The 16,205-nt window shown below is 44.7% G+C and overlaps 2 non-coding genes across 2 annotated transcripts; both read left to right on the top strand.

Annotated features, from left to right (window-relative positions):
- The first annotated feature begins 6,668 nt into the window (after nucleotides 1-6,668).
- TRNAW-CCA (transfer RNA tryptophan (anticodon CCA)) lies at nucleotides 6,669-6,740 on the top strand. Its single transcript has one exon. It is a non-coding gene; the product is annotated as a tRNA-Trp (tRNA).
- A 9,091-nt stretch (nucleotides 6,741-15,831) lies between these two features.
- On the top strand, nucleotides 15,832-15,903 carry TRNAW-CCA (transfer RNA tryptophan (anticodon CCA)). Its single transcript has one exon. It is a non-coding gene; the product is annotated as a tRNA-Trp (tRNA).
- The last annotated feature ends 302 nt before the right edge of the window (nucleotides 15,904-16,205 follow it).

Here is a 16,205-nt window from a genome sequence, read left to right as displayed (position 1 = left end):
ATGATTTCACCTTTATTGTTAGAACTTATTTCTATGATGTCAGTTCATATTCCCAAAAACATTTTTAAGAATATTAATTCAATATTTCTTAAATTTCTGTGGAAAAATAAAAAGCCTAGAGTAGCGTTTATTACTTTACAAAGTTTAAATGTTTGGGGGGTAAATTCAATTGTCCACATTTTTATTATTGTCATAGAGCGTTTGCTTTACGTCAAGCAGCTCTTTGGAATCATTATTTGGCCTCAGCTTCTCTCCACTATGGTTAGGTTTTGAAAAACCTTCTCTTCTTACTTTTACTTTTAAAGAAGTGCTATCTCTCTCTTCTACCAAATTGTTTCCTCCTTCTCCTCTTTTACAGAACACTGTCTCGCTGATCAAATCTACATTCCTCACATCACTCTGACTGCATCTTTGTTTTTGAAAATGCTGATATGGTATGATTCCTTAATTAAGATTAATAATAGGCATTTATTTTGGCTTACTTGGAAGGACAAAAGTCTGATGTGGGTATCTCAAATATTTTATAAGGATTTCCTGTCTCTTTTCCTCAATTTAGTCTTATGTATCATTGTCCTAAGTCTTTTTATTATCGTTTTTTATCATTAATCAATGTTGATGTTTAATTTTCTTTACAGAATTCCCCAAGTTTAGTTCCTTTTGCTTCCGGAGTTACTGGCTTCTCTGAAAACAAGTCCTAAAGCATTAACTATTTGTAAGTGTCTTTCCCTTCCAGATCTCCCCCAAACCACATCCAAGTCTGAGCTTTTATAGGAAAGAGATCTAGGGGTTTCTTGGAATATCCTTTTTGGAATAGGTTGTGGGTGTGTACATATAATATCTCTAGATCTGCAAGTGTTACACAGTCTGTATTTTTTATTTATCACAAACTTTATTTTACTCCTTTGCAATCCTCCAAGTTCTCCACGGATAAGCACCAGCTACATTACCCAGCATTACAGGCATTGTTTATAAGCATGGAGAGATTACTTGATTTGCCCAGAAATGCAGGATGCTAAGCCGACGTCTGGAATTGGAGAACCTGGTTCCCTAATTCCACAGTCAGCCGACTATAACCGTAAACCACCTCAATAGAGGGAAGTAGGCAGAAGCCGGATGAGCTTGGCTCATTAAGGGCTTGCGGTCCCAACAGGACCTTAACCTGACCTGGAGCCTGGCTTCAGGCTCAAATTTGACTGAAGCTTTCAATGGCTCGCCCACCTCTATGCAAAGCTACCAAGTTCATGTTGAAGGCAAGCGCCGCAAAAATCCCCCAATAACTGCGGTTATCCAAGCGTACATTTGTTATGACTGCATGTCACTGGGGACACTATGTTCTAGTCCTTCATTTGATTTAACTGCTTAATACATTCTTGGATTTGTCTGTGTGAATGACTGCAGTTGAACCAGTAGGAGTGAAGTACATGTTTAAAGTAGTTTATGAAGGAAAATCCCACTACAGGACGCTTGTGAGTCTCCTATGAGATGGTGTCTTTGGGAAACAAATATTCACTTGCTTCATCTGAGTTTTAAAAATAGTCCAACGTAAGAAAATAAGGTTTGGGTTGCCCAAGTGTTACAGGGCATTCATGTACTGTTAAGCAATTTCACATCACCCACCAATTTGTTTATTAGCACTTAAATACTATGTGCTATCAGTCCTCACCTCAATAGCTTTATTTTAAACACTCTGTCAGGATTGTCCTGCGCCAATAGCATATCATTTACAGCATTTTGCATCGAAACGCTATTGAGTCTCAATAAATACATAAAAAATACAAGTTACACAAATTGTATCGGCCTTAGTGGGATGAAAGGCGGAGTTCTCTTCACCAAATAACGCAAAACACAAATAACCACAGGTGCTGTTCAGAAATCTGAGGTACTTTACCTGCGAGGATCTACCCAACAAGTGCTCCAGCGATGCCATCCCAACATACCATTGAACCGTTGCTGGTGGAGGTTAGATGAGCATTGTCAGGCCCACTGTTCTGTGGGTCAGGAATTCACATAGAAACCCCATTGCAAAAGCAACAAAACTGAAGCCAACACTCAGTTAACCAATTAGATAAGTTAAATGGCCATTCTCAGGCGAAGAAACTGCCATTCAAGGATAACAAATAGAGCCATAATCTGTAATTGCCTCACTGGCACATTGCTAACAGAAACCAGATAAGGGGGATTTGTGGAGAGGGAGCGCACTCTTGCCATTGTAATATGGCTGGCGGTGTCTCATAGACACCACCACCATATTAATAATTTTCCGCCCCGGCTGCAATGTGACCGGGGCGGAAATGTGGCGGGCGGTGTTTCCCTCCGTTGCGGTCCCCCCCGCCATTGTAATGTGGCGGGCGAAAAGGGTGGCGGGCGGTCATTTCTGTTGGGCGGATCACCACCGCCACCATGGCGGTGGCGATCCGCCCGACATCGTAATGTAGCCCATAGTGTTGATAGTGGAAGCAGAGGCACTGTCTTTAGAGAGTAAGAATAAATAAACAACAAGCTGCGCGTAAACATGCACAATGTACGTGAAGTGGGCGCCATTGAAATTAAATAAAAAATTATCAAAGTGTTTCCCGGGCTGCTTGGAAAGTGAAAGCGCGCATGGTGTGCTGAATGTTGCAGGAAAGCATGTCCTGTCTGCAGTAGGAGAAACTCATTAAAGAAAATAGTGCTTACAGACTAAATAAGACAAACCATGTAACAACATAAGTAAAAGGGCCAGCCCTCATGGAAGGTTACAAATGAAGACAAGGCGGTACTAAGGAGGGACTAACAAGCCCATTAATGAATCAGAAGCCAGCATTTACGAAGGACAATGACACAAGCCATTAAAAAATATGGGCAGAGCTTCAAATCCATACTGGAATACAGCATGCCTCACAGAGCAGCGCATGCGCTGCCCAGGCTTGACCTAAAAAGTAATGCAGTGAGCACTGCCTTCAAATTCAGCAAAGAAGCAGCATAGCACAGTGGGGGCACGAGAAAGGCCCATTTAATATGTGGAGCATTATATGGAATAGCGAATATTAAGTTTACTCACAGAATCCGAGTGCAGGTAATTGATTTCTCTCCAGAAAGCTGGGCCATTAAGGCTGTGTGTGGACCAGTGAAGCTGTGGAAAGCCTGATGTCTGTCTGCAAAAGTTTTTTAGGTCTCGCCTGAGCCAGCACATGCGCTGATCTGGCGAGACATTTAGTGAGTGGGGTCTTTAGAAATGCGACCACAAGCTTTTGCAACAGCAACCTAAGGCTTGCTATTACGCGTGCGTGCACGTGCACAGCAGCCATCTGGCTTTCCTCGTGATGAGGCGCCATCTGGCTTTCCTCTCACTTGCTCTCCTGACCAGCGCATGCCCCTCCCCCTCTCCCACCACAAAGCGCGTCTCGCGGCCGCAGGGCCAGCACGTTTTTCCCAACGTTTTTTGCTTCATCAGGGCCATGTAGTGTATGCAAATAATTCACTTTTAGTTTTCAAAGACCGAGCACCTTGGGATTACCTGAGTGCATTCCACGCAGACTGCCGCCGGGTGACCGGCTCCAGCGCGGTCTGTTTGAATCAGTTGTGTTGTTTCCAGTGTTGGAGCACGTCAGGCCATGGTGCTACAGGGAAACTGGGAGATGGAGTCCCATCTCGGTGCTTCGTTTTGTAGCATTTTGCAATCATTGCCAAATCTTTCGCATTTGCCGTCTGCAGAACTAGATAGGCCGTTCTCTGTGGTGTTATCAATATTGTATATATATTTTTATTGGCCAGAGAGTCGGATATTTCGCATCCCCCTGAGGGCATTTGCCGCCATTATCATAGAAACCCTTCAAACTATGTGTTCAAACTTTCCCCTTTGTACATTTTCAGTACGTTTCTTGTGCGATCGAATGGGCCCCATCAAGAGTGCTCACTCGTCGTCCCATAATATTCACTCCTATCACATGCATACTTGACTCACTTCTTCAAAGACAGAGCACCTCAGGATTACCTGAGAGCATTCCACACAGACCGCCGCCGGGTGACTGGCTCCAGCGCGGTGGTCTGTTTGAATCGGTTGTGTCGTTTCCAGTGTCGGAGCACTTTAGGCCGTAGTGTCACAGGGAAACTGGGAGACGGAGTTTCACTACCTCAATAACTATCGCACTTTCTTGCTCACTCAATAACTACATCACTAATTATATCTTCATCTATATAAAACAAAATACATCTCTCTAACTTACTCTCAAATACTACCTCAATAAATATCACACTCTATCGCTAACTAACTAGGTCTCTCAATAACTATCTTACATCCCTAGCTAACTCAGCACCACCACAGCATCACTCCATCACTCAACACCACAACACCATCACTCAGTGCCACCACCCACTCTCTCTCACTGACTAGCTAACTGACTCACTTACTCCCACTAACAAACTCTCACTGACAGACTCTCTCACTAACTGATTTACTCACTCACTCTCACTTACTGACTGACTCACTCTCACTAACTGACTCACACACTCACTCTCACTAGCTCACTGACTCACTCTCGCTAACTTACTCTCCCACTCTCTCTCATTAACTAAGTCACTCACACTAACAAACTCACTAACTCACTCTTGCTGAATAATTTTCACAAACTCACTCTCACTAACAAACTGTCACTGACAGACTCTCACTGATGTACTCTCATTAACAAACTCACATTCTCACTAACTCACTTACTCACTCTCTCACTAACTAATAAATCTTCCACTCTCTCTCACTAACTAATAAATCTTCCACTCTCTCTCACTAACTAATTAACTCCCCCACTCTCTCTCACTTATTAACTAACTCTCCCACTCTCTCCCACTAAATAACTCTCACACTCTTTCTCAGTAACTAAGTAACTCACTCACTCTCACTAACTGAATAACGCACTCTCACTAACTCACTCTCACTTACTCACTCATAGTAACAGCCTCTCACTTACAAAATCACCCACTCTCTCTCACTTACTAACTAACTCACTCTCAATTGCTAATTGGCTCACTCATTCTCACTAACAGACTCTCACTAATACACTCTCTCACTAACTCTCACAATCTCTCACTAACTAACTCTCCAAAACAAACTCAATAACTAACTAACTCACTCTCAATGAATCATTAACTATCTCTCACTAATTCACTTTCTCTCACTTACTAACTCTCTCTCACTAACTAACTCTCTCTAACTACCTAACTCTCTATCACTGACTGACTCTATCACTTACTCTCTCTCAATAACTCTCTATCAATAACTCTCTCTTACTAACTAACTCTCTGTCACTAACTGACTCTTGCAACAAAAAAAATACTAACTCTCGCTCAAAAGCAAAGTCACTCTCGCTGAAAAACTAACTCACTCTCGCTAAAACACTTATTCACTCTCACTAACTTGCTATTCCACTAACTCACTCTCTTGCACTCATTAACTAACTAACTCACTCTCTCACTCTCATCCACTCTCACTAACTGACTCTCACTCTCACTAACTCTCTCTCTAACTAACTGACTCTTATTCTCACTAACTCTCAAACACTCACTAACTAAATGCCTCTCACTCTCACTAACTAACTCTATCACTCTCTCAGTGACTTTCACTTACTCACTAACTCTCACTCTCTCACTAACTAACTTACTCTCTCACTCTCACTAAAACAGTAAGGCGCATATTAGCAAGAACCTCGTTAAAATTATCGCAGTTTTAGCGGCAGGAAGCTGCCGCTAAAAAGGCGATAATGAACTTGCTAATATGTGTTATAGAATTCCAATAGAAGCCCAGGTTAGATGTCCTGCACATCTAGCCTGGGCTTCTATTGGAATTCTATAAGGCATATTTGCAAGACCATTAGCGCCGTTTTAGTGGCAGTTTCCTGCCGTTAAAACTGCGATAATTTAAACCAGATTTTATCTATTATGACCCTAACTCTCTCACTAACTCTCTCTCACTTACTGACTCTGTCATTCACTCTAACTAACCTTCACCGTCCTGTTATTTATGCCCCTTCCCCAAAAAAAACATTGGCATAGCCAATAGGTCTCGCCTTGGGGACCTTATAAATGTTTAGCCATTCAACTATTAATGTTGTTGCACAAAGGATATTGTGCTGCATAACTAAATACTTATGAGGTCCAGAAAGCAAGACCTATTGGCTACGCCAATGCTTATTTTATGGGTTGTGGCATTGCCTGCCAGTGTTTCAGGGCAGTTGAGGGATGACCATTGACACACTTTACTCCAGAACCGTCCCTGCACTTGGGCTCTTGCGTGACACTCCCGCTACTCAAGTGACAGGGAAACAGGGCGACACCAAAACAAAGGTAAAGGCACTGACGTCCGGGGGGGGGGGGGGGGGGGGGCTCTCTGTCTCGGTGCCCTCCAGGAGGGCAACTCTAAGCTGAGCTGATTGGATCTCGGCTGATTTGCGTCACAAATGTCTGCTCTTGCGCGCTGTTTGTTTTTTCACTGTCTTGTCACACTTGGCAGTCTCATACTATAGCAGCGTCAATAACAAATCAACTTTATGGGTGTCACAAAAAGGTAGAAGTGGATAAAAAACAGGAGTTTGAATTATCCTTCTAATTCTTCAAAAACAAAAGATCGTCACCTAGGTGCATTTCATCGCTGAGCTGCATAGTCACATATTAAACATCCCCATACATGATAATCAGCTGACTTCGTGGCGCAACGGTAGCGCGTCTGACTCCAGATCAGAAGGTTGCGTGTTCAAATCACGTCGAGGTCACATGTACACTTTTACACTTAAAATTGAAATCTGGTAGTTAAAACTGTAATTAAATTTAACAATGCACTCCTTTATCTAACAAGCACTGGCGTTGCCAATAGATCTCGCAGTAGGAAAGTTTGAGCTATTGGTCTTGTAAATGACAATTTATTTTATTTATGTGTTGGTTTTGAAAATAGCTAAATTAATCGTTTTGTCATTTACTATGCCAATAGTTATAACTTTTGCAAATGGGTGTATGTGTTTTGTTATGCTACTACACTGACATATCAATTTGCATGTGTTCTAGAGCAGGATTAACTGCCTCTAGCAGAAATTAATTTACTTTACACTGATGTGTAAAAAAAAAAAAAAAAAAAGAAACAGTTATAGTTGGAAAAGGGGACGTGTTTTAACCTAAAAACGAAGTAGACACAGAGTTGTTTATTTGCCATGTCTGCTACTTATAAAGGAAAATAATAATTTGCCAGAAGTCCAAATGTAATTAAACAACTTGGGGCCCGGTGCCCCCCTTGTTTGTTGTGGTGAACTGCCTGGATTTTTTAATTCTGCTTTTGTTTTCAAATGTCTTCCAGACGGTAGTGCACATTGAAGCACCCACAAACTAGCACTTTAGCGCTGGACGAAGGAAATGATAGAAATTGACATTTTTTGAAAGAAGAATATATAGGTGAAAACATGTAATTCAAAATATCATCTTTGGAAACAAACCAGCAACTAAAAGATTATTTGGGACATAAGTGTCATGTTTCGATACCCGTAGAGAATACTTGATATCAGTCAGGCATTCTCTGATCAATGAGGACAGACTTGGTTTCATGGTTTCAAAATTGGGGGGAAAAAACAGACGGTGAACACAGCCTGACAGTTTATACACTTTCTGCTGATAGCAAAGTATTGTTAAGATGGTGCAAGTCAGCTTTCTGTCAGCCACACGGCTTCAGCAAAGCTTTAACTAGCGCCTTTACAGTCGGTCAAAGTTAAAGGGCATCGTCCCCATTGAGGCAGTGTTAACAATCCTACAGCCCAAGCAGCCTTTTCATTTCCTGAATAGCTTATACTCTGAAAGTCACTGACAAGATTGGCTTCATTTATCCCTATTTAATTGTGATATCAAAACGAGTAAAGTGATATACACAGCTTTACCCCATGAATTATAAATCAAGAGACTGCATACAAATCGACTCTTGTGCCCACCAGAAAAAATCATGGGCCTAACTCTGAAGCCTTACAACACCGGAGCGGAGCAAAGACATGCATATAACATATACATATACGTTCATAAAACATACACATAATACACGTAAATGTACACATAAAAAAAAAATCAATCACCATTGGAGAGGAGACACAGGGGCCGAGGATAGACAGACAGGAGTGAGAGGGTTGAGGCAGAGGGAGGGACATGACTGAAAGATAAGAGGGAGTAGTAGGAAGACAGTGAGTGAGGGGGGAGGCAGGAGCGTTGCAGGGGGCGAGAGGAGATATGGAGTTATGATGCTTGTATTGCGTTACCATAGAAAACTGCTTGACATAGCATTGCTGCTTCTAAGCACTGATTAACTTATGGCTGCATGTAAGGCAACTACATGAATGATGTTTACATTTACACAGGTATTCCACTCGTGGTTTTTGGATAACACAGATATGGAATTGTTTTCATATTATTTGTAAATAATGGTGTTTACTTGTTTTGTTGGCAGCAAATAACGCCACTTTGACGAAAACATGTTGTAAAAAGATGAGTCGATATGCAAAGTCTTGGTAAAAACCTATAAAAGTCCGGAGTTGCTGTTGTGTGCCTAGGGCTGCGGGGCAGGCGAGATATTTGCAGTTTTATTTAAATCAACAAGTCCTGAAGATACGTCATGCCACCACTGGGGCCGCCAAAGCAAACCAGCTTACGATGGCCATAGAAAATAATTGTTTCCAAAAGTATTTATTGTTTCTTACATGTCACTTTGGAGAGCTCTTTGTCGTCTGTAAAACCGGGAGAGCCGAATTGTGGTCGTGGTTACCGAGCTTTTGATTACCATATAAGACATGAGGACAGAAGATTATGTAATACCAGAACTAGCAATCATAGATAATAATCACGAGGCGAACAGCAATATAGGCGACCAAAACCACACTATATTAGAGGCAACTGGACTAGGGGAGGAGAAGTGCAGATAAACAGGCATAGGGGAGGAGAAGCCGCAGAGCGCACGCTGGGCAAAGCCCTTTGATGTGCTGTGGATTCAGAAAAGGGGGTGGTGATGAACAGAGTGTCTGAATTAAGCAGACCACTCTTACCCAGTCCAAAGATCAGGGCTTGATCCATCACCGTTATTTATCTCACTGCACCATCCCAGCTCAGAACCTGGCTATATGCAAATCAGTCTGTCCTGGCCCAGTGCATCATGGGAACAGGGCAGACTAAACTACCAAGCCAATTCTTCACCAGAAAGGAGACAAGCTACCGGGGACCAGTTTCTGGCATTTCAGCCGTCTTTGGCCCGGCTTGCTTGAATCCTGATGGTGCAGTGAGAAAGGGACTCATGTCTGAGTATACCCAGCCTCACCTATAGTGGCCAAAATCGATTCAGAAAAGGGGGTGGTGATGAACAGAGTGTCTGAATTAAGCAGACCACTCTTACCCAGTCCAAAGATCAGGGCTTGATCCATCCCCGTTAATTATCTCACTGCACCATCCCAGCTCAGAACCTGGCTATATGCAAATCAGTCTGTCCCTGGCCCAGTGCATCATGGGAACAGGGCAGACTAAACTACCAAGCCAATTCTTCACCAGAAAGGAGACAAGCTACCGGGGAACGGTTTCTGGCATTTCAGCCGTCTTCGGCCCGGCTTGCTTGAATCCTGATGGTGCAGTGAGAAAGGGACTCATGTCTGAGTATACCCTGCCACACCTATAGTGGCCAAAATCGGTTCAGAAAAGGGGGTGGTGATGAACAGAGTGTCTGAATTAAGCAGACCACTCTTACCCAGTCCAAAGATCATGGCTTGATCCATCACCGTTATTTATCTCACTGCACCATCCCAGCTCAGAACCTGGCTATATGCAAATCAGTCTGTCCCTGGCCCAGTGCATCATGGGAACAGGGCAGACTAAACTACCAAGCCAATTCTTCACCAGAAAGGAGACAAGCTACCGGGGACCGGTTTCTGGCATTTCAGCCGTCTTCGACCCGGCTTGCTTGAATCCTGATGGTGCAGTGAGAAAGGGACTCATGTCTGAGTATACCCTGCCAAACCTATAGTGGCCAAAATCGATTCAGAAAAGGGGGTGGTGATGAACAGAGTGTCTGAATTAAGCAGACCACTCTTACCCAGTCCAAAGATCAGGGCTTGATCCATCACCGTTATTTATCTCACTGCACCATCCCAGCTCAGAACCTGGCTATATGCAAATCAGTCTGTCCCTGTTCCAGTGCATCATGGGAACAGGGCAGACTAAACTACCAAGCCAATTCTTCACCAGAAAGGAGACAAGCTACCGGGGACCGGTTTCTGGCATTTCAGCCATCTTCGGCCCGGCTTGCTTGAATCCTGATGGTGCAGTGAGAAAGGGACTCATGTCTGAGTATACCCTGCCACACCTATAGTGGCCAAAATTGATTCAGAAAATCGGCCGGAAATCGGCCAGAAACTGAAAGTACGGCCGGCCTTTGGCCGGCCATGAATAATTAGGGGAGGAGAAGCCCTTTGATGTGCTGTGAATGCGCGTGCTTGTTTGCTCACGTGATTCACGTGAACTTCAAGAAAACCGCGGCTGAAAGCCCTTGGTTTGACGAGGATTTTGCCGACTTGAATTCTCGCTCCCTCAATGCACTTGCGCGCATTGTAGGTCACGAGACCTAAAATCTAGCAGCCTGCCCCAGCGTTGCCTGGGGTAGAAGGGGGCTGGGGGCTGCATTTATTGGCCGGGGTAGAAGGGGGCTGGGGAGGGGGGGGACACCCATCACAACGCATGCGTTACATCGCATCCGTTTACATCGCAAGCATTACAACGCAAGGGACGTTCCGACGCGGGCCATTACTAGCGGCCCCTTACATCGCATAGGCTTTTACAACGCATGCTTTTAAAACGCATGTCCTGTAATTGTTCGGGTCGGGGGTTATTAGAAGAGACCGCATGTGCTGTAATTATTTAAATCTGCATTGGCAGAGCGCTCTGCTCACCTACATCTGATGTGCACTATTCACAGATGTCCCAAAATAATGCGTTGACAAGGCTCTCACCAGGCACCTCTGCCCTGACTCGCCCCATGCAGTGCCCTTCCTATGCGGCTGCATTCACTCACCAAACGCTTCTATTGTAGCCTTCATTGCCTGATGGACTCACATCATAAAGACCTTCACGACACACTTACAATTGAGTTAGCATAACTCACTTCACAGCAAGTCAGTGTTCTTAAGAGGGGGGGGAGGGGCTTGGTAACATATCTGAAGCAGAGAATTGCTTAGCTGGCAATTATCATTCTGGTGCTGGCAACATGGGTAACAACAGTTTTATTATAATATCTATAGAAGAGTGCCTGATTAATTCACTTTCGATGCGCTACACATATGAGTCATTGCGGCAGAGAGGTTCTTGCATAAGGCTAGATGTATTCAATGCGTGATTAAAGCACGCGATGTATCAACATAACATCCATCAGGGAGGACTAACTGCAGGACTTGGCACCATGGTCGGAACCAAGATACCTCCTGAGCATGTTGTGTGGATCCAATAAATGCATCTTCGTGTGGAACTTAAGGCAGAGTTTGAACCCTGATGCTTTCAGAGAAGACATCTGACCAGTGACAGTCTAAGCCGAGGAAAGATTTGAAGGTGAAGTACGGAGAAGGCGCTCCGGAATGTGTTGATTACGCACGGAAGAAAAGGAACTGAGGCCAATATGCATGCTGGTGTCTGATATACACTGGTGTTATCATGTCTGGCAGGTAGGATCATGGCTGAAGCTGCACAACACCACCTGGCAGCACTTGAGAGCCCCTACTGGGGAAGTACGGTTCCAGCTGAGAAAACCGTTTCGAGCCTCATGTCCTGTGATTCAAATATGAAAATGCTGCAATGTAACTGATGCTTATGGAAAGCGCATCAAAAGCAGGGACAGGTTGTACTATTGATGGTGCAATTAGTCATCTCTTACCGTAATTGTCGCCCTTAATGAATGCAGCGCCTAGTGTCTTGTAAAGCGGGGAATGCAGTGATGTATGATTCTGGGGCCCTCCTATGTCTGTCCGAAGATTCATAGGGCCGGGGTAAACTAAATTAATGCAGCGCCTGGTGTCTTGTAAAGCAGGCGCGCGCGCGGGTGATGTGGGGGCACATTTTGCTGAAGGAAGTCTGTCAGTGAATAGTGCCGGAGGAATGTAAGGGTTGCACACGCTGTTTGTGCCCTATGGAGCCAGGGGTCCCCGGTTCAAATCTCGCAACATCCTGAGAATCCGGGCAAATTAGTTAACCTCCTCGTGCCCATGTACAGCGTCTGGATGCCCTTACCGTGGACACGCGGAGCTGTATGCAGCTTCAAATTAACCAGCTCAGGTACATGCAGCCGTTTCCTAATTAAAAATATACAAAAATTGGGGTAAATGGAAAGGAAATAATTAGCGTCGTGGGGAGAGGGGGGGGCAGGGGTTAGAGGCGGGATCACGCATTGGGTCAACTAAAAGTGCAAAAACTGTGGTAGGACACAAAGAACGCATCGTCATGACGTGCGATTTGATCGTCTGCGATGTTAGGTACTTGCAAATAGGAAGCAATGCAGTTGCGTTGCAACTACGTGCGATGTAAAACATGACGATGTTTTGGCCTTTGCGATGTATTCAATGCCTGGTTAATGCACGCGATGTAATGGTGCGCGATGTATCAACATACATCCGGCTGGGGGCAGCATGTGGTGGAGCGAGCAGAGGTAGGTGTGATGCACCTCACGACCCCCGCAGCCCCGACCCCCTGCACTGGCAGATTGCTCCTCCACCCTGCTCCGCTCCGTTCTCGGCCTCGCTCAGCCCTCAGCCAGTCAGCTCTGCTCCGCTCCCCTACGCTTGAAGTGCTGCAGCTGACGGGAGTCCTCCTTCTCCTTCTTGCCGTCAGAACACGGACACGGACCACCTCCCGCCCCCGCTCCCGCCCCGACATTTTCCGTGTTTGTAAATGCCTTACCTGATCCGCTGCTCCTCACATCACCGCCGCTCCATGTCCCGTCATCACGCACGTCGCGGGCAGCGCGTCCCGGCCAGCGATACGTCGCGGCTGGCGCTTCTTTCAGGGGACTACTTTGTTTTTAAAGTTAATTTTTTAAATTTAAGTTTTTTTTTAAAATTTTATGTAGCCTATGTCCATCTACACACCCTGACATTTTCAAAGATGTATCAGGTGTGTAGATTGGCGCTGTGGTTCCCGAGTTTACCTGGCTCAAAGGTGAGAGTTCTCTCTTTATAATAGTAGTATAGATAATTGCGGATAGATTTCAATGCAAAAAACTTGCTACTTATAAAATGCTGTGAGTACTTAGAAACCACTATCCGTTATATTGTTTTTAATGCTTTTTTTATTTCAAGAGTTTGACATCTACTTAGCAACTAAAGTAGTGAGGTCTGGCCCCTCGTGAACTATGTAATAATGTCACAATCCTATGTAATATTAACAAGAAACAGGGTCAGACAGGACACCAAAATAAAAGTGACACCAAATAAAAATAAATAAATAAACGTCACCAAAATAAAAGTGGCCCCATTAAAATATCAGATAGCTAGAAAACTGGCCCAATTGCAAGTTGGTGCAGCACACATCACCCATCAATTTGTTTATTAGCACTTAAATACTATGTGCCATCAATACCCACTTCAATACCTTTATTGTAACTACTCTGTCAGGATTGTCCTGCGCCAATAACATATCATTTACAACATTTTGCATCGAAACGCTATTGCGTCTCAATAAAGAGATAAAAAATGCAAGTTACACTAATTTTATCGCCCTTACTGGGATGAAAGGCGGAGTGATGTTCACTAAATAACACAAAACACAAATAACCACAGGTGCTGTGCAGAAATCTGAGGTACTTTACCTGTGAGGATACAGGTGCTCCAGCGATGCCATCCCAGCATACCATTGAACCTGTTGCTGGTGGAGGTTAGATGAGCATTGTCAGGCCCACTGTTCTGTGGGTCAGGAATTTGGATAGAAAAGCAAAGGCAACAAAACTAAAGGCGACCCACGGAAAAACAATTAGATAAGAAAAATGGCCATACTCAGGTGACTAAACTGCCATTCAAGGATGACAAATAGCCCCATAATCTGTAATTGCCTCACTGGCACATTGCTAACAGAAACCAGGTAAGGGGGATAAGTGGAGAGAGAGTGCATAAGCGGTCTTTGGAGCCAGAGAAAGGCTGCAGCTGTTCTTTACAGCTCCCCCTCTATGTCCCCACGGTGTGTGCCGGAGCATGGGGAGGGAAAGTGCCCGCTCTGCCTGGCCCAGTGCCGTAAGGCCAGAGTCAGGCATGAGAAGGGGCCTCGGTGAGGTCGCTCCCTCTGGAGGCTGAGCTGGGAGGAGGCGGCTGCTGGCGGCGGGTCTCTTTCCTATGAACGCAGGAAGGGTCAACAGGAAGGAAATCCTATCTTTCCAGGCCGAGGAGCAGCGCAGACTCTGTAAAGGAACAGCACGCGGAGTCTGTGGACCCATGGAGCTGATAGAGGAAGCAGAGGCACTGTCTTAATCCTTTTACCGCGCCAAAAATTCCACCGCGGTGCAGCACCTTTGATGAGTGGGTGAAGTTGCGTTGGCCAACGGACGTGCGCATCACTACGGAGGTAGTGTGCGCAACGGCCGTTGGCCGACAGAAGCACGCAGCGGGTTAAGAGAGCAAGAATACATAAATAACAAGCTGTGCGTAAACACCTACGATGTACGTGAAGCGGGCGGCATCGTAATTACATTTAAAAAAACCTCAAAGTGTGTTCCGGGCTGCTTGGAAAGTGAAAGTGCGCATGGTGTGCTGAATGTTGCAGGAAAACACGTCCTGTCTGCAACATGAGAAACTCATTCAAGAAAATAGTGCTTACAGACTAAATAAGACATACCGTGTAACAACAGAGGGAAAAGGGCCAGTCCTCATGGGAGGTTACAAACAAAGACAAGGCGGTACTAAGGAGGGACTAACAAGCCTATTATTGAATCAGAAGCCAGCATTTACGAAGGACAATGACACAAGCCATTGAAAAATATGGGCGGTGAGTGTCTTCAAATCCACACTCGAATACAGCATGCCTCACAGAGCAGCGCATGCGCTGCCCAGGCTCGACCTAAAAAGTAATGCAGTGAGCACTGCCTTCAAATTCAGCAAAGAAGCAACCAAGCACAGTGGGGGCACGAGAAAGGCCCTGTCTGTAAGTCTGATTTCATATGTGGCAGCATGATGTGGAAAAGCTAATATTATGTTCACTTGCTGAATCCAAGTGCAGGTAATTGATTTCTCTCCACCAAGCTGGGCCATTCAGGCTGTATGTGGGCTAGTGAAGCTGGAGAAAGCCAGATCTCTGCAAAGTTTTATTTATGGGTTGCGGCATTGCCTGCCACTGGTTCAGGGCAGTTGAGTGATGATCATTGTCACAATTTACTCCAGAATCGTCCCTGCACTGGGGCTCATGCGTGACACTCCCGCTAATCAAGTGACAAGGAAACAGGGCGACACCAAAACAAAGCTACTGGCACTGACGGTCCGAGGGGCGGCGCTCTGCCTCGGTGCCCTCCAGGAGGGCAACTCTAAGCTGAGCTGATGGGATCTCGGCTGACGGGCGCGACAAATGTCTGCTCTTGCACGCTCCAAGAAGAATTGTGTTTTTTCAGTCTGTCACACTTTTCAGTGTCATAATATAGAAGCGCCAACAGCAACGCACGTTTATGGGTATCACTGAAGGCAGAAGTGGATAAAAAAAAACAGGAGTTTGAATAATCCCTCTAATTCTTCGAAAACAAAAAATCGTCACCATAGTGCAAAAAATCGTCACCAGGGTGCATTTCATCACTGAGCTTCACATTCACATATTAAACATCCACGAGTACAGTTATCAGCTGACTTCGTGGCGCAACGGTAGCGCGTCTGACTCCAGATCAGAAGGTTGCGTGTTCAAATCACGTCGAGGTCATAAACTTACATTTTAAATTGAAATCTGGTAGTTATAACTTGAATTAAATATATCAAACATTCCTTTATCTAAAAATAATTGCGGATCATTTTCATATGGTTTTAAGTGGAACAAGCTTGCTACTTATAAATTGCTGGGAGTATTTAACAAGCACTGGCGTTGCCAATAGGTCTCGCAGTAGGAAAGTTGGAGCTATTACAATTGCAAATAACAGTGCCTTTTTATAATTTTGCATGTTAAAAACATAAAGGGCTTTGTGATTTACAAAACCAATATCTCCAACTTTCCTACTGCGAGACCTA

Source organism: Lissotriton vulgaris, chromosome 12, assembly GCF_964263255.1.
Source record: "Lissotriton vulgaris chromosome 12, aLisVul1.2, whole genome shotgun sequence".
In the NCBI taxonomy this organism is placed as follows: Eukaryota; Metazoa; Chordata; class Amphibia; order Caudata; family Salamandridae; genus Lissotriton; species Lissotriton vulgaris.
The sequence above is the reverse complement of the archived record's forward strand: the minus strand, read 5'-3'. Positions and strand labels throughout refer to the sequence as shown.